The sequence below is a fragment of the Sceloporus occidentalis genome, unplaced genomic scaffold, assembly GCF_023333645.1.
Source record: "Sceloporus occidentalis isolate IW3139 unplaced genomic scaffold, rSceOcc1.0.p SCAF_7, whole genome shotgun sequence".
Classification (NCBI taxonomy): Eukaryota; Metazoa; Chordata; class Lepidosauria; order Squamata; family Phrynosomatidae; genus Sceloporus; species Sceloporus occidentalis.
Genome location: NW_028316987.1, coordinates 20,219,574 through 20,225,573, shown reverse-complemented (window position 1 = coordinate 20,225,573; position 6,000 = coordinate 20,219,574).

Here is a 6,000-nt window from a genome sequence, read left to right as displayed (position 1 = left end):
GGTGACTTGAAGGCATGCATGCACACACACACACACACACACACACACACACACACACACACACACACACCAGAAGAAAAATAAGCAGAAATGAACATCAGAAAGAACCACTCTCAAGCATGTACCCACCAGGTGTGCTGAACTATAGTTACCGCCACCTCCATTCATCATGCTCATGGGACATGCTGGCTGTGGATGGTGGGTTTTAACTCCAACACATTCAGAAGGCACCTGGTTGGGAGATGATTTGAAGTATTTCCTAAACCTTAACAAAGTGATACACTATTCAGTTTCTTTGTGAGTTGATTTATCTGCCTACATCAGCACTTTAATTTCAAGTTTATTGTTCGTGATAAATTTGCTAGTTGCTTTCTAGGATGGGGGACACCCGGCTGAACAAGACTACATGTGAAAGGGATCTAGGAGTCCAAGTAGACCACAAGTTGTACATGAGTCAACAGTGCGATGCAGCAGCTAAAAAGGCCAATGCAATTTAGGCTGCATCAATAGCCTGGAGAAGAAAAGGCTGAGAGGTGATATGATAGCCCTGTTTAAATATTTGAAGGGATGTCATGTTGAGGAGGGAACAAACTTGTTTTCTGCTGCTCCAGAGAACAAGACCCAGAACAATGGATGCAGGCTCCAGGAAAAGAGATTCCACCTCAACATTAGGAGGAACATCCTGACAGTAAGGGCTGTTTGACAGTGGAACACACTCCCTCGGAGTCTAGTGGAGTCTCTTTACTTGGAGGTCTTTAAACAGAGACTGGATAGCCATCTGTCAAGGATGCTTTGATTGTGAGTTCCTGCATGGCAGGGGTGGACTGGATGGCCCTTGTGGTCTTTTCCAACTCTATGCTTCTATGATGCTCCAGACAGTTGTACCCAAACCAATGGATTCCAATTAACAGAACTGAGGTCTTAACTAAACATTAGAATTTACTGACAGTATGGATTCTTTGACAGTAAATCGAACTGTTCCAGCAAGTGGTGACTCTTCTCTGTTGGAGGCAAATAAATTATTGCTGAATGGCTATCCATCCGAGATGTAGAATCTAATTCCACTAAGTAGAGCAAGTTTTGAAAAGCAATGGTAGGATTCCTATTGTTGTGTGCCTTCAACTCGTTTCCGACTTAGGGTCACCATAAGTCGGAAACGACTTGAAGGCACACAACAATAGGAACCCTACCATTGTTTTTCAAAGGAAGACCTATCATGGGGTTTTCTTGGCAAGATTTATTCAGAGGAGGTTGGTCATTGCCTTTCCCTGAGGCTGGGAGTGTGTGACTTGTTCAGCATCACCCAGTGGGTTTCAATGCCAAGCAGGGAATGGAACCCTGGTTTCCACAACACTGTGAAACACTCAAACCACTATGCGATCTCTTTATTTCTGTGGGGCCTATATGCCTCAAAAATGTTGTGTGGTAGTACCACAACTGCATCTCACCCACATTACATAGAACTGCAAAGGGGAGATAGAAAGCTACATGTCACATGCTTAGACATTTGAGAGACTACAGACCCCTAATTATACATCTCTCTACTGGAACATATCCCATCTTAGTAATATTAATAGCTCAAGAAGACATATTTGTGACTAAGGTACGTGCCATTAAGATTGTGACTAAGGTACGTGCATACTCTATGCATGATTAAGTTTGGATAACAGCCCACCATTTGCTCCTATGGCAATATAGGCATTGTTGCTGTGTAAAATTGATGGTCTGGGTTCCTTTTCTACTTTCCATCAGAAATTACTGTTATCTTGGAACCTCAGGATACTTAAAGGCACATATAGTTTAGCCCAACTCCTTCCCCAGTTGCTTTGTTTGTCCCATTAAGGAGCTGTACAGATAGCCCTGAAGGGGCAGCCTTCATCTACCCCTTTTACAGCTGGATAGGGGCCGCAGCAACCGCACAAGCAATAGCTGCATCACCACTACTTTACAGGACTCTTTCGGCACTGTGTCAGCACCAGAGGAGCACTATGACACCATGCGCCATGCAGTGCGCAGCGTCACGCCACCCTGGGGGCAGAGCTGAGGTGTGCATCATATGGATGCTATGCCCCGACTCTGCCTCTAACCCAGCCTTTCAGGCCGGTCTGCACAGGGCCTAAGCCACCCTGTCAGCACTTCCTACTATAGTATAGTGTCATGTTCTTCCTTGTCTAAGTGGCATATTGTTTTGGAGGTGGCAAACCATTAGATAGTGGTGTAGCAGTATAATAGTTTGAAGGTTGTACTAGGACACTGGGAGACCAGGTTTCAAATTCCCACTTGCCCATGAAAGCCCAAGTTGGAAACGACTTTAAAGTACACAACAACAACAAAATATTATTGCCACACAACTCAAATCAGTCTGTTCAGTTAGGCAGAGCGGGGCAGCTACTTCGGATGGCAGACTTGGAGTATCATGAAAGAAAAGCAAATTGTTGTTTAATGTATTGCATTTTTACCGTTAAAGATGGAGAGAAGTACTCGAGGGATATTCTGCCTTCAAGTATCAAAATAATCTGGCTGGATTTGGATATTATGAACCTTGACAAGGTGAGTGTTATTTGCTACCTCAAGCCACAACATTTCTTGAGCCATCCTGTATATAGGAAAGGTCCCTCCAGAATAGAAGTGTCATTGTGAGACTCTCATTGTAGAATTTGTCCCATCACTTCATGTTACTGGTGCCTTCTGTGCATGGGTAATGTAAGAGCATTGTCTGTGAATGACTGTTACAATTCATGGGTTGTGATGGGATTGCTATGAATCCCGTGGGAGCTTCTGCACTTGCTATGCTACTTCTCCTTTTTGCTACATGTATTAAGGTTACAGATATTGCTATAAGGGAATACACAACCACAGCAAGTTATACCAGTTTTAGCTCCCTTGATAGCAGCAGCAATCTCAGCTACACAACAGATATTTTCTGCTCAACTCACATCCTTAACAGAGTGGCCGAAACTCGCTCTGTTTTCCTATTTTCACATAAATGGTTACTCTTTACATTTCAGAATCCAAATGAAGGCAGCGTGAGATGTATTAGCTCTGGGAGCATCTAAATTTAGAAACACAGTGACCCCACAATCCCATGAAGGGGGCATAGAGTGCACACATGTTGGTAATATTATATTATTTTAGATCATGATGCAGCATCTTATTTTTAGCTCTGGCATCTGCCAAAGTTAAGCTTTGGGCGAGCTGGAGCTTTGTTCTTAATTTTGTATGTACTAAAATAATTCCCCAAAGTGTCCCATGACAAGACTACTCATTGTTGCATGTTAGTAACTTTAGGAACCACTGTATTGTTTGGAAACATCAACCCTGTGGCTATTTCCCCCCCCAGAATCTCCTGTTACACACCATCTGCTTGTTTCAAACAAGGCAGCTGTTCCTGTAGCTCAGGGGGGATTTATACCTTTAAATCCAGTGGTCTCGACAGATGCCTGAAGCCCTCAGCTTTGCCGTGACACCGAGGCATGAAATTAAGTAAAGCCTTACTATGATTCTACCATTAGGCTATAATTATTCAGTTGCTTCTCTGGATAAATGGCAAGCGGAACTTAGCACGGAGATTACAGATCACAGTAGAGGGTTATCCCACCCATCTTCATGTTGTTGTGTGCATTCAACTTATGGTGACACTAAGGTGAGCCTATCATGGATTGTTTTGGCAAGATTTGTTCAGAAGAAGTTTTCCTTTGCCTTCCTCTGAAACGTGTGACTTGCACAAGGTCACCCAGTGGGTTTCCATAGCCAAACGGTGACTTGAACCCTGGTCTCCAGAGTCATAGTCCAATATTCAAACCACTATGCCATGCTGCTATTTCCCCACTCATCTAGCCCCCTACCTGCCATCTTGCTCAAGGCAGAGCTAACATGCTTGGGGCACTTGCTAGTATGCTGACACTAGCATAGGGGAGGACCATAAGAGGAGGATGGCTGCAGGCCCAGCTGTATTGGAAGGCATTGGAAAATAGGTTGGCAGAATTGATTTGCCTTCCCTTGGCATTACTGTATGGCTCTGGGAAATGTACAGCTGCTAACACAGGACACCAACACAAGGGAGCCTTGCCTTGGTGTCCTTTGTAAGGCAGCCCTTTCAGAACCAGGGCATCCAGCAGGAAACAGAACTCCCAAGGAACAAAAAAGTAAATATCCTGTAAATTAAAAGTAACGTTTTAATGGACATGACAAATAGTCTGACAAATACATGTGGGCTTTCAAGATATGAAGAATGTTGTGGAAGAAAAGGAAATTAAAACTGGGGGGCATGGGGATAGAAGAAGAAAAGCTCCAGCTCTTACAGTGGCTCATATACTAAGGGCAGAGCAAGCAAAGACACGGTTAACAGGGGTTTGAGCTGGGAAGGTAACACATTCCTCTTACTACATTCTACAGCAGGGGTGGGCAAGTATAGCCCAAAAGCCACAGGAGCCCATGCCTAAAGCTTCAGAATCCCCAGACGGACATTTGCTGGACAAAAAAAAGTGAACTGCTGCTCCTGGAAGCCTCCAGTTTACTTTCTCGGTAGGTTTCAGGGCTTCACTATACCCTTTTAACATTAAAAAAATCTTTTTTTGAATTACTATTTTGTATTATTTGTCAACAGTCCATGTGCCCCTTGGTGGATCCCAGAGCACAGCTGTGGCCCAAGGACTGGCCACAGTTGCCCACCTCCACTTTACAGGGGTAACTCGAGAGAAGGGCACAGTTCTTCCTTCATACTCTCCAGAACTCAGCTTCATAATTATTGCACACTCAGGTTAGGCACCCCAAAACTTGAGCTCTCTCTGTAGGAACCCTGGGAAGTTTAATAGTTGCACTGCTTGGCTGATGGTGGATGAGAATGAAGAGAGAATGAATTTGTTGTGGTGGTGAGCCTTCAAGTCACTTTCAACTTATGGCAACCCTAAGGTGAACCTATCACAGGGCTTTCTGCGTGTGACCCATCACCAAGTGGGTTTTCATGACTGAGTGCGGAATCAAATCCTGATCTCCACAGTAATAGATGAAAGAGCCAGTTGTTTTGCTCAGTGATCAGTTTTAAAAGCATGCCTTTTAAATAAATAATGTTTTCATATTCCATCTCTGGACTGGTATGCTGCAATGTTGACATCTTTTGCTGAGAGTCATGTCCTCTGTGGAGTCACACAGCTTTGCTGAGAATCACAACAATCACAACATGCATTCCATGTTCAAACATATACACTTTAACTTCTTCTTTCAATCAGACGGCATTTACCCTCCTGAAAGGGCCTCTGCAAGAACTTCAAAAATGTATTTAGTTCTCCTAGCTTTCAACTCTATAATCCATTTTGTAAAAAAGTTATTTGATTCAGGATCTTCTTGTGTGTGCAAATAGCAAAACGTGATTCAATTGTTGTTTCACCATAAGCTATTACATTACATGCAGGTTCTGTCATCAGACAGTTCCAGTGCTCAGCCATCACTAACATTCAGATATGCATTATGTAACAAACATCAGGCTCAGTTTTAAAATCAACCATTTATGTGCAAAAAGGGGGGGAAAGATGAGCTGCATAAATCTGCTTAGAATCAATCAAGCTGATATTGGAAAATGATGTGTTTGGTGTCTTTTTGCTGTATTGTTTTTACAGTATGTACCTTGTGGTTTGTTTTATTTTAATAAAACATTTTTACAAGTTTGAAAATCAAAGCATTTACAACTATGTCTTCAATAAATGAGTGGGTGGGTAAGATCTTCCCTTGGCCTTTCCTTGGTCAAGAATGTTTCTGACAGGAGTGCATGAGCATCTGATTCTCTAATGTCACAAAAACACATTTGCATCCTGTTGTATGAATCCTGTCTATTACAAGATTGCCACCAAAAGAAGGCTGTGGTAATTGAGAAGGAGAGCTACATCTTGGGACAAAGAGTCCCAACAGAAATAAATAGATGTTTTTGTTTGCTTTACACAGAGCTTGGCTTTATTTGGGCTTTGGCAGGGAGTGTGGGTGCATGTGTGTGCATACCCCACCCAT